The 12,194-nt window shown below is 44.2% G+C and overlaps 1 long non-coding RNA gene across 1 annotated transcript; it reads left to right on the plus strand.

Annotated features, from left to right (window-relative positions):
- Window positions 1-5,969: 5,969 nt before the first annotated feature.
- On the plus strand, window positions 5,970-7,335 carry LOC141410033 (uncharacterized). Its single transcript, XR_012433304.1, has 2 exons — window positions 5,970-6,661; window positions 6,718-7,335. It is a non-coding gene; the product is annotated as an uncharacterized lncRNA (long non-coding RNA).
- The last annotated feature ends 4,859 nt before the right edge of the window (window positions 7,336-12,194 follow it).

The following is a 12,194-nucleotide window of genomic DNA, read 5'->3' on the forward strand; positions in this document are numbered from 1 at the left end:
TTGAGTGTCTGCGGGTTTTCCAGGCACATGGTGCAAGCTGTCAGTGGATCTACCATGCTGGGGTCTGGAGGACAGTGGCCTTCTTCTCACAGCTCCACTAGGTGGTACCCCAGTAGGGACTCTGTGTGGGGGCTCCAACCAACATTTCCCTTCTGCACTGCTCTTGCAGAGATTCTCCATGAGAGCCTCGCCCCTGCAGCAAACTTCTGCCTGGGCATCCAGGTGTTTCTACACATCTGAAATCTAGGTGGAGGTTCCCAAATCCCCAATTATTGACTCCTGTGCACTCACAGGCTCAACACCACATGGAAGCTGCCAAGGCTTGGGGCTTGCACCCTCTGAAGCCATGGCCCAAGCTCTGTGTTGGCCCCTTTCAGCCATGGCTGTAGCAGCTGAGATGCAGGGCACCAAGTCCCTAGGCTGCAAACAGCATGGGGACCCTGGGGCCAACCTGGGAAACCACTTTTTCCTCCTAAAACTTCAGGCCTGTGATGGGAGGTACTGCTGTGAAGACCTCTGACATGCCCTCGAGACATTTTCCCCATTGTCTTGGGGATTAACATTCAGCTCCTCGTTACTTATGCAAATTTCTGCAGCCTGCTTGAATTTCACCTCAGAAAATAGTATTTTATTTTCCATCTCATTGTCAGGCTGCAAATCTTCCAAACGTTTATGCTCTATTTCCCTTTTAAAACTGAATGGCTTTAACAGCACCCAAGTCACCTCTTGAATGCTTTGCTGCTTAGAAATTTCTTCCACCAGATACCCTAAAACATCTCTCTCAAGTTCAAATTTCCACAAATCTCTAGGGCAAGGCAAAATGCCATTAGTCTCTTTGCTAAAACATAACAAGACTCACCTTTGCCCCAGTTCCCAAGAAGTTCCTCATCTCCATCTGAGACCACCTCAGCCTGGACCTTATTGTTCCTATCACCATCAGCATTTTTGTCAAAGCCATTCAACAAGTCTCTAGGAAGTTCCAAACTTTCCCACATCTTCCTGTCTTCTTCTGAGCCCTCCAAACTGTTCCAAACTCTGCCTGTTACCCAGTTCCAAAGTCACTTCCACATTTTTGGGTATCTTTTCAGCAACACCCCACTCTACTGGTACCAACTTAGTCCATTTTCACGCTGCTGATAAAGACATACCTAAGACTGAGCAATTTACAAAAGAAAGAGGTTTCTTCCCACAACATGTGGGAATTGTGGGAGTTACAATTCAAGATGATATTCGGGTGGGGACACAGCCAAACCATATCACTTCTGTCTTCAAATGGTTCTCTTATAAGGACATATGTCATTGTATTTAGGGTCAACCCTAATCCAGTATATCATCAATATAATTTAACTAATTACAGCTATAATACCCTATTTCCAAATCAGGTCACATTCTGAGGTCCAGGTGGACAGGAATTCTGGGGAAGGCAGGGACACTATTCAACTCAGTATACCATATGGCTAAGAGTCATAAAAAGATGCTCAACCACTTTTGTAATCTGGTAAATGTAAATCAAGCCCACAACGTTATACCATTTTACACCCTGCAGATTGGCAAACATTGAGAAGTACAGAGAGAATGTGGATCCAGTAGACTCATATATCGTGGATGAGAGTGTAAATTGGTTCACTTGATCTGACTGACCCACCTTGAAAGCACTTTGATATTGTTTTATAAATCTGACCTAGTAATCTTACTCCTAGGTACACACCCAAGAGAAATTCTCGCGGAAGTGTACAAGGAGACATATATAGAAAAGTTTTTTAAATAGTAATGTTTCCACATTTCAGAAAAAACCTGGAAACAGTCCACTGACAAGAGGATAAATAAAATTTAGTATATTTACTCAGTGGAATATATTTGAGCAGTCGAAATAAATGAACTACACTACACACAAAGACATTGAACCACTCTGCATAATGCTGAGTGGAAAAAACAATATGAAGAAAACTACATAGAACACGTTATGATTTTTATAGACTTCAAGAAAACACAAAAACTATATATTACATAGCACACAAGTATAACAAAATGTTAATTGCAAGAGAATGATAAAGAGAAAAAAGTTAGGGTAGCCGTTGATGCAGGCATAAGTAGATTAAACATGGATATCATAGCTGCCTTGATGGAATTTTCAAAAGCAAAATCTGAGTGTGGTACATGGGAAGGCAAAAAGGTAAATCATTTATTTGTTAATAACTATATATATATATATATATAGCTTTCTTTGTTCATTCATTCAACATTTATTGAGACATGAAAGCTGTTAAAGATGAGGCCTTTCCGGAGACTTGCTGTTGAGGACAGAGGGTGAGGGGACCTGGGCTGGATCATTCTGGAAAAGGAAGGGCTCCAAACTGTGGAGGGAGGTAGGGTGCATAAAGACATTCTGTTCATTTTAAAACATTTACGATCCTTGGTGAAAGAAGATGTATTAGGTTGGTGCAAAAGTAATCGCGAGTTTTTGCCTTTACTTTCCATGGCAAAAACCGCAATAACTTTTGCACCAACCTATAGATACCTGCTAATTATTACGTAACATATCTCTTATTCATAACTGTGTGTACTGTTAATTGTTATCTTTATCAAATCAGTTTCATTATTCTTGGTTCCTTATTTTTCCACGCCCTTGTCCTTGTGCATTATCATCTAATTTATCTCCTATTCTCCCCAAGACACTTTAGAACTGCCCTTCATGCTTCCACCTCCATCTTCTTATGTCTTCCCTCTGTACCTTCCCACTTCCAGGCTCTGCTCCAGAACATTTATGCTGTTTGTGGCCCTCAGGACACAAGACCATATCCCTTTTCAGTAGGAACAACCACCAGGTGAGATGGACCTGCGAGGTGCGAATTTCCAGGTACTCCCTGAAATCCATACCCAAGTCCCCACACAACGTTCTCCACTATCTGGGTTCTTTTCTTGTTTGCAAGCAGTGTTGGTGCAGCTGAATGCAGAACCTTCCATTAAAACCTGAAAAGAGAACACTGGAGCAACCCCAGTTCCATTTCCTCCATGAAGTGTAAGTGTAACATACCACACTGCAGCAGCTGGGCTGGAGGAGGAAGGCAGGCGAACAAGTGAAGAGCTAGAACACCAAGACTTGTTTCCCAACAGCGCAACTCCACACCACTTATCTCTCTGAAAGATATGAAGCTTGAAGGAACATCTTCATCTCTCCGCAGTGATTCCTCGCAGCATCTACATGACATGTCAATTTCTCAACTTACTTTTCAGGATAACAGTGAAAGTGAATCTTCGGTCAACGTGGGAATGAATCTAATACTGGATAAGATGAAGAGCAGAGTTCTGGGCTCAGACTGTCAGTTTGAATTCTGGTTCTAACATTGACTAGCTTCAGGACAGTGGGAATGCATGGAGAGGTGGAATCTCCTCCAACTCAATCTCTGTTCTAATCCCAGACAGTGAATCAGCCAGGGGCTGAGGCCTCTGCTGGGAACGCTTTCTGAGAAAGTTTTCCCTGTGAAGATCTCCATCATCCAACAGACTCTTCTGAGATCTAAGATCCACTTTCTGCCTCATCTTCCACATCAGCACTTTTACTGAACTCAGATCAGCTCTGATGAGCTCCTCTGGTCACTTGGGGTCATCTCTTACCATGTGAGAGAGAGGGCATGGGTGCATCAGGCCTCACAGGCCACTTCCCAAGCATTATAACTTCATTCTATTCTTCACCATGCTGTTGTGTGTGCAGGGAGGGGAAGTGCGGGGGCCCAGGGGCTGTCATATTTCTGCAGCCTTCAGCAATGTTCTGCTGTGACTGGCATCGTCTTCACTCACTTCTGTTCACCAACTTTATGAAAAGTAAGGAAAATGATCAAAAGTTGGTGTCTTAGTCTGTTCAGGATGCTATAACAAAATCCCATAAACTGGGTGGCTCGTAAACAACAGTAATTTGTTTCTCACACTTTTGGAGGCTGGAAAGTCTAAGATCAAGGCACTGGCAGATTCAGTGCCTGGTGAGGGCTGCTTCCTGGTTCCTGGACAGCACCTTCTCACCTATCTCCCTCACCCCGTCCTCATATGGTGGAAGGGGTGAGGGAGATGATGGGAGGCCTCTTTTTTAAGGGCACTAATCTCATTCATGAGGGACCCACCTTCAGGACCCATTTACCTCTCAAGAACTCCACCTCCAAATACCATCACATGAAGGGTTGGATCTCAACATATGAATCTGGGAATACATGAGCATTCAGGCCATACCAGTTGGGCAGAAGGTCTGCCAGGAGAAGTCAAAGCAAGCAGGAACAGTCTAGCATGATAGTGCTCGAAGCCTTGTGGGAGAGGGTGTTGAGCCACTGTCCTGGAGGAGAAAATGGCTGGACGTCAAGGACTGACACAGGCCACAGGCTGATAGGCAAGCTTTATCCATGTAAAGATAATAGAGATTATTCTTTCCCATATGTCTACACCTAAAATTCAACAGGGAAATACCCTTGTTTTTGGTCTGTAGAAATAAAAGATTTGGGGATGCTAAACCCTCCCAAAATACAATCAGCATTGTCATGCACTCGCTGGGTTAGCAAGTTCCTAGCTTAGTCAGATGCAGAAGGAAAACTGCTTCTCAACCCTCATCTATTTTCCGTCTTGGAAGAAGAAAGACAGGAAGTTCTCTGTAGCTCAATTCAATTCTCGTAAACATTCAATCATCTTCAACTAGAGCTAATGAGCCTGAAGGATTTGTAATGATGTTTTATTGTGTCATTATTTTGCTTTAAGTGTTTTAAGGAATGTTTTGAGCTTTTGACATTTGCCTAAGAGCAACTAATTCTAAAGGGTACACTTTGATTAAAAGCATACATCAATAAATCAATGTAATAATGACCTTTGCAACTGAGTTCCTGAAATATTTATCCCGCAACCTGGGGCAAGGCTTATGTTCCTTGCTGAGGATAGTGATGGTACAGACCCTGCAAGTGCTAATCAACCCAATGTGAGGAATGTTCTGGTTTTTAATTTGTTAGCAACTAAATTTTATTCATGCTGTACCCAGAAGCCATATGTGAGATCCTATTCTTCTAAAAACCCAACACAAAATTCTTGTGCATGAACATTTTATCCCTGATCTCTGAAAAGTTCCAATAATTCCCCCTTAATCCAGAGAATATAGTTTGATACAAGTGAACAAAATGGTCCCTGAGCACGTAGAATTGAAATTCTATTTACAGCCAAGGTACTCACTACAGAAATCTCTCATTTTTAAAAATCGCCTTGTGATTAACCCAAAACAGAATTTCTCAACTTTACACCGATCTCATCCATCAGGTTTGGGTCAGGATGTCTGCTGGTCCTTCTGCAAAGTTAAATCCACCAGGAAACAAGCAAGATTTGCCACTACTGAAGTCAGGATTGTCAAATGGACGTGCTGCAGCCACATTGAAGAACATTTCAGGAAGGGGAATTACCAAAACACTGTAGGCTGGCAGTGGCAAAGTCCGGCCACTACCAAATCTGGCTGCCACCTGTTTTTATAAAACCCACAAGCTGAGAATAGTTTTTTACATTTTTAAATGGTTGAAGGGGAAAAGAAAGAATTTCTATGACATGAAAATTACATGAAATTCAATTTTTAGTGTCTATAATGAATTTGTTGGCGTGCAGCCATCCTCGTTCATCTAAGCACTGTCTGCTTTCACACACCCACAGAGTTGTCATTGCAGCACAGACTGTGCGGCCCGCAAAGCCGAGAGTGGCTGCTATCCGGCCCTCGATAGCGGCTTCATTGGAATCAGGGGAGTCTGCACTCACTTGGGAATACAGGTTTGAGATGGGTTGTTGAATTGGCCTCATGTCTTTGCCCCTGGCTGGCGACAGTGCCAGTGCTCCCCTCACTGGAGCGAAGATGAAGAGGAGGTTTGTTTTCATCCTTCATCACCCAAGTATTGACTTGGTGCCTGTCTCGGAGCCATGTGCTGCCCAGCATCCTAAGAAACACGCTGAGTGCCTTGAAAGTACAATAACTAACTTTTTTTATTGTGGTAAAATATACATAACATAAAATTTACCATCTGAAACATTTTAAGGAATACAGTACAGTGGGGTTAGCTACATGCCCATTGTTGTGCGACAGATCTCCAGAACATTTTCATCTCCCCAAACTGAAATTCAGTCCCTATTAAACACTAACTCCCCACTCCCTCCTCCCTCCAGCCCCTGGTCACCACCATTCTACTTTCTGTCTCTATGAATCTGACAACTCTAAGCCCTTCATATGAGTGGAGTCATACAGTCTTTGTCCTTCTGGGCCTGGCTTATTTCACTTTGCATAATGTCCTCAAGAAATAACTAACATTTGTTTGATGCTTGAAAGTTTACACAGAATTTCCTTGTGCATTACTTCACTTACTTGGCACAGCCACTTTGTGGGGTAGGTTACTTTAATTCCATTCCATGAGAGCAGATGCCATTGGTCAGCCCTGCAGCCACCCCTGTGGTCACTTGCAGGTAGATCCTGTACCTACCCATGGCTCCCTGTGTCGCTCTGCCTAGACATATTCCCTGCTTTGGGTCATGCTAGGCCTGAGCACAGGGCAGGCCAGGAAGAGATGGGAGTTGACGTCAGTGAGTGATGCTCCCTATTGAGGGGCAGGAAGTGGAGGTCAGCACCACGGCTCCTTCGCCCTTCCAGGAGGGCAGTTCTGAGGTGGCCCTTCCAGGAGGGCAGTTCTGAGGTGGCCCTTCCAGGAGGGCAGTTCTGAGGTGGGGCCTCACTATCCTAGGCCCTTGTTCTCCTTCACTCGCCCTTTGCTAACTTCCTCCTTTCCCTGTCTAAATTCCCCACTTTCTCTCATGTTCCTCTGGATGGCGCCTACATGAATTACTTGCACTAAATCCTTGTCTTGGGATCTGCTTTGGGTGGAACTCCAACTAAGTCACCAGTCACGGAGATTAACTTGTTGACACTTGCCAAGCTACTAAGTAGACAGTCAGGCTTCTAGTGCTGTTTTCTCATTCCTGAGGCCTCTGCCTCAGGCGTTGACAGGCTGGTGTTGGTCAAAAGGCACCATACAGGGAATGTTAGCATCAAGCCTGCAAATCACTCTTTCCCCACAGGAATGCCTGCACAAACAATATTCTCAACCAGGGCACCTTGCAAAGACGCTGAAGACCTCAATCAGACTGCTCTGTAGAAACGTTACACTCAGTGAACTAGTCCTATTTCCAGCAGGATATACCTAATCTGTCAAAATTGTTTATTATAAATAAATTTGGGATTTATAGATTTGTGGGGCAGGGAGGCTGGAGAAGGGATACGGGTAGTCACGTAAGTGTATTCTACCTGTGTGATGAACAACGTGCAAAATGGAGGCACCCCCAAACTTTCACCAGTTTCCTTTGAGAACAATGTTTCTTTATATACGTTGCTCAAAACTCATCAGTCAACATGAAACTAAAGTGTGTGCCAATGTAGGAGAAGGGGACGTTTTGGGGGAGCTCAACAAGATGGCAGAATAGAAGATTCTCCGGAACCATTTCCCCCACAGAAATATATTCCAGCTATTCAAAGACAAGAACGCCAGCCTAAATTCACCAGAACTTTGGGGAGAAGCTGAAAAACCCTGGGTCCACAGAATTGAAAGAGGCCAGAACTGGTAAGAGAAACAATCAATTTGGACTGTGCCACCACCCCCAGTGGGTATAATGCCACTCAGAGAATGTCTCTAGATCCATGTTTTCCAAGGTGACAGCAGGGAATTAGAGGTGAACATTTTATCTCCCCACTGATCTGGTAATCTTCATGAGACGCCCACTCTGGCCCCGTCCCACAGGAACCACTGGGAATGCCAGGATGGCTGAATGACCTGGGGTGAACTGGGGACACAAAGCCAAGTGCTGATTGCAGCAACAGGTGCACTGGTGTACTCTGAGCTCTGATCAGTGGGGACACCATGGTGAAGGGACTCGCTGGCACAATCCACAGGGAGGTCCAAATCCTGGCTGCATTTTCCACAGAGCCCAGGTATACTCGAGAGCCCTCCCCTGGCCTGGAAACAACAAAAAGCTCAAGATTAAGTTCTGATACCCACTTACATCTTCCCCGGACTGGGAAATGTTGACAGAGCAGCACGATAGTTCCAGGGCAATGTTTAAGTTCCAGTGCTCAGCGCAAGTCTCACTCAGAACAGGAAGAAACAACAGACCAGAGTTTAAGTTCCAATACTAAGTAGCAAAGCTCTGACACCACCGAAGAATACTTGAAAAACTGGCAGAGGTGACTGTCTTCTCAATCGCACAGGGATCGACGTGAAGTGCAAGGACTGTGAAAACTCACGGGAAAACGACACCATCAAAAGAGATAACAAAGCTGTAGCAATGGACCCAGAAGAACTGAAGATCTACGAAACATCTGGCAGAGAATTCAGAATAATCCTACTAAAGAAGTTCAGGGAATCACAAAAAGCACACATAGAAAACTAAATGACATTTGGAAAACAATCCAGAAACAAAATGAGAAATTTGACCAAAAAAAAAAAAAAATCAAACCCAGAAACAATTAAAATTGTTGGTCTCCTCAAGAAAAGAGTGTTTCATTTGCGCCTGGCACTGGGCTCTTATCATTTGAATCATTAATTTCATGTTGAGTAAGATCTGTAAGTCACTCTGAATCTGCTTTAACCATTCGACCCTTTGTATTAACATGTATATGTACACATTTAAATAATTAGTGTAAGAGGATCTTCTTATCCATGAATGATCAGTTTTAGTAAAAGATTGTTAAAAAGGAATCTTGTTAAAATGAGGGCCAAAATTTCATAGAAAATTGTGGAAAAAGTCAAATTAAAATCAGGAAAATTGTTTTAATTTTGCTTTACTAAAACTCATTATAATTTCAACAACATGCCAATAATTTTAAGCTAATAAGACCCCAATAGTTGATTTTTGGCCTTCAGGAAAAGCTAATTCTCAGGAGACTTCCTTCCAGAACACAATCACTATGTTGCAAGAAACCCAAACCACATCAAAGGGCCTTGTATAGGAACCCAGGTCCACCTTTCCAGCTGAGCCTCAGGCAATGACCAGCCTTGTGAGTGCACCACCTCGACTGCCCTGCCCAGTCAAGCCTTCAAGTGGCTTCTGCCTCAGCCAACAACTCACTGCAACTACAAGAGACACCAATGAGAAACTGAGCTCAATCAACCTATGGAGCCTTGAGAAATGATAATACATTGTTCTTTTAAGCCACAAAAATACTTAATTTTTTGGCATAATTTTTCTTTTTCTTTTCTTTTTTTTTTTTTTTTTTTTTTTTTTTTTTTTTTTTTTTGTGATGGAGTCTCACTCTGTCACCCAGGCTGGAGAGTACTGGCCCGATCTCAGCTTACTGCAACCTCTGCCTCCCAGGTTCAAGCAATTCTCCTGCCTCAGCCTCCCAAGTAGCTGGGATTATAAGGCACCCGCCACCACACCCAGCTAATTTTTGTATTTTTAGTAGAGATGGGGTTTCACCATGTTGGCCAGGCTGGTCTCAAACTCCTGACCTCAGGTGATCTGCTCACCTCGGCCTGAGGTTTACAGGCTGGGATTACAGGCATGAGCCACCGTACCCGGCCAATTTTTCTGTCTTTACTTAATGGTTACTTTTGCTGAATATCAAAAAGTGGGTAATTTTTGCAAAAATATCTAAAGACTTCAACAGTTTTCCCAAGAGCCTCTTTTCAACATTTGATATTAAAACGCTTCTTTTTGGAAGCTCCCATCTCATCATCATCCTTGTTTATTTTCCTCTGATTCAGCTGCTAACCGGTCTCACTCTGCTCCATGCTCTTTTATCAATAGTTGAAATGTTATTTTAGCAGTTCTGTGACACCTCTCTTACCAACTTCATGGAATCCTGAATGTTTGTCAAGATCATCAATTAAAGTTTGAGGACAGTTTGCATAGTGTTTACATTGACTCTCAGGCATCACAAGACTGATCCACAAAACTAGATGAGGCAGGGAGAGAGACTGTAGTGCTAAGCAGGGGAAGGCCTGATGGTACGCATTTTATAAGTGATACATTTGCTAATGTTTCCATATTAAGGATTTTTGTTTCCCACATAACCTTGCAAAGTTAAACAGCCAAAGGTTAGGTAAAGAGAAAAGAAGCCTCCTGTTTGTGGAATCAAGCAAGCAAATACTTGATTGCTCCCACCTACTCCTTTCTTCACTTCTACCACCCACTCCACACCATCACATTCAGCAGCCTGGACACCTGGGTGTCTTGTCTTGCACTGCACTCCATGAGAAAAAGCACAGGATAAAGTATGTATGACTTGATGTGTTATCCTTTCCAGGGATGATTTGTAATTTTAGAAGAGGTTGAGTAAAAAGACAAATTTCAACCTAACGGAACTACTCTTCTGATGGTGAAATTGTAGGGACACTCATAAAGCATCTTCTTCTTCTTCTTTTTTTTTTTTTTTTTTTTTTTTTGAGATGGAGTTTGGCTCTGTCGCCCAGGCTGCAGGCTGGAGTGCAGTGGCACGATCTCGGCTCACTGCAAGCTCCGCCTCCCGGGTTCATGCCCTTCTCCTGCCTCAGTCTCCCGAGTAGCTGGGACTACAGGCACCCGCCATCACGCCCGGTTAATTTTTTGTATTTTTAGTAGAGACGGGGTTTCACCGTGTTAGCCAGGATGCTCTCATCTCCTGAGCTTGTGATCCGCCCACCTCGGCCTCCCAAAGTGCTGAGATTACAGGCCTGAGCCACTGCGCCCAGCCCCATAAAGCATCTTCTAAGTGCTCCTTAAACAACTCCATGAAGGCAGCCAAGGATCCCGTCTCCATCTCCATCAGTCACTGGGGCTGTGAGGCACAAAGGGAGGGGATGGCTGCTGGTAGTTCTCCAGTTGCTCATCTCAGTGAATACAGTGCTCTCTCCAGAGAAACAACCAGTATGTGTGGCCGGGAGCAGGCTAGTCAAGGCCAGTGGTGCTGTTCACCAACCCTCCTCCATCCTGCTTCCTGAAAATTCTATCCTCCCTTATCCTGGACTGAAACTGATGGTGCAGGACAGAGAGGGAGAATTGCTGGAGAAATGCCATTGGGCAGGCAACAGCGGAAGGGGCTGGAGCATCTCAGCCAGGGTGTCACCTTAGCCAGGGAGGGGTATAGCGAGTTCCTCCGAGCACAGAGGGGAGAGGCCACTATGCAGGAGATGTAGCTAGCTCAGCAGAGGGGATGGCAGGGATGTCTGGAAGAGTTCTTCCAGTTGCTTCTATTCCCCTTGTGTAAAGGGGAACCAGCCATCATTAGCCGAAAGTGAGGAAGGGAAAGATGTGGAAAGTCTGGGAATGAAAAGGTATGACACTGTTATCCAGGAACTCAGCTTCCAGAGGCTCTCCTGAGACTCTAACGCTTGAGCTGGATGTAGATGGATAAACGGAGTTTGCTAGATTAAGAAAAGGTAGAGCAATCTGTGCAAAGGGAATAGCATAGCAAGGGGGACAGGGTGACCAGCGGTGTCCTTCACTGAAAAATGAATAGGGGTGGGTCCGGTGCAGTGGCTCACATCTGTAATCCCAGCTACTTGGGAGGCTGAGGCAGGAGAATTGTTTGAACCTGGGAGGTGGAGGTTGCAGTGAGCCGAGATCACGCCACCGCACTCCAGGTGGGGCAACAGAGCAAGACTCTGTCTCAAAAAAAAAAAGAAAAAAAAGAAAAGAAAAAGAAAAAAAAGAAAAAATGGTGGAGAAATGAATGGGTTACAAGCACCTGTAGGACGTTGGGTCAAAAAGTCCATTAGATGGTTGCACACACAGGACTGGAGGCCAGCAAAGGGTTCTGCTCAGCAAATGTCTATTTGAGGTTCATTAATAAGCAGATGATTATGGATCAGGATCCAGGGAGAGTTCTCAGAAAGAGGAGAGTGGAGGCCCAGCCACTGAATTATGGAAAATGTGTCCATTTAAGGGAGGAGCAGTAGAAGAGGGAGGAAAGAAGTGAGAAGATTCCAATCGGGAAGACAGAATTCAAAAAGAGACCTGGAGAAAAATGTAGCAAACTAGAATCCAAGAAAAGAGATAATTTCAGGAAGACTGTGGGTATTAAATGCCACAAAAGGCGTAGGTAGAAAACAGCCCATCAGATTTGGCACTGTGGAAGTTACTCACCTTCCTATCTGGACCAATCTCTCTGTGATGGTCAGACTGCAAGACAACTGGTAGGATGTTGAGGGGTGAATTGTGGCAAGAGT

This window comes from Macaca fascicularis, chromosome 4, assembly GCF_037993035.2.
Source record: "Macaca fascicularis isolate 582-1 chromosome 4, T2T-MFA8v1.1".
Classification (NCBI taxonomy): Eukaryota; Metazoa; Chordata; class Mammalia; order Primates; family Cercopithecidae; genus Macaca; species Macaca fascicularis.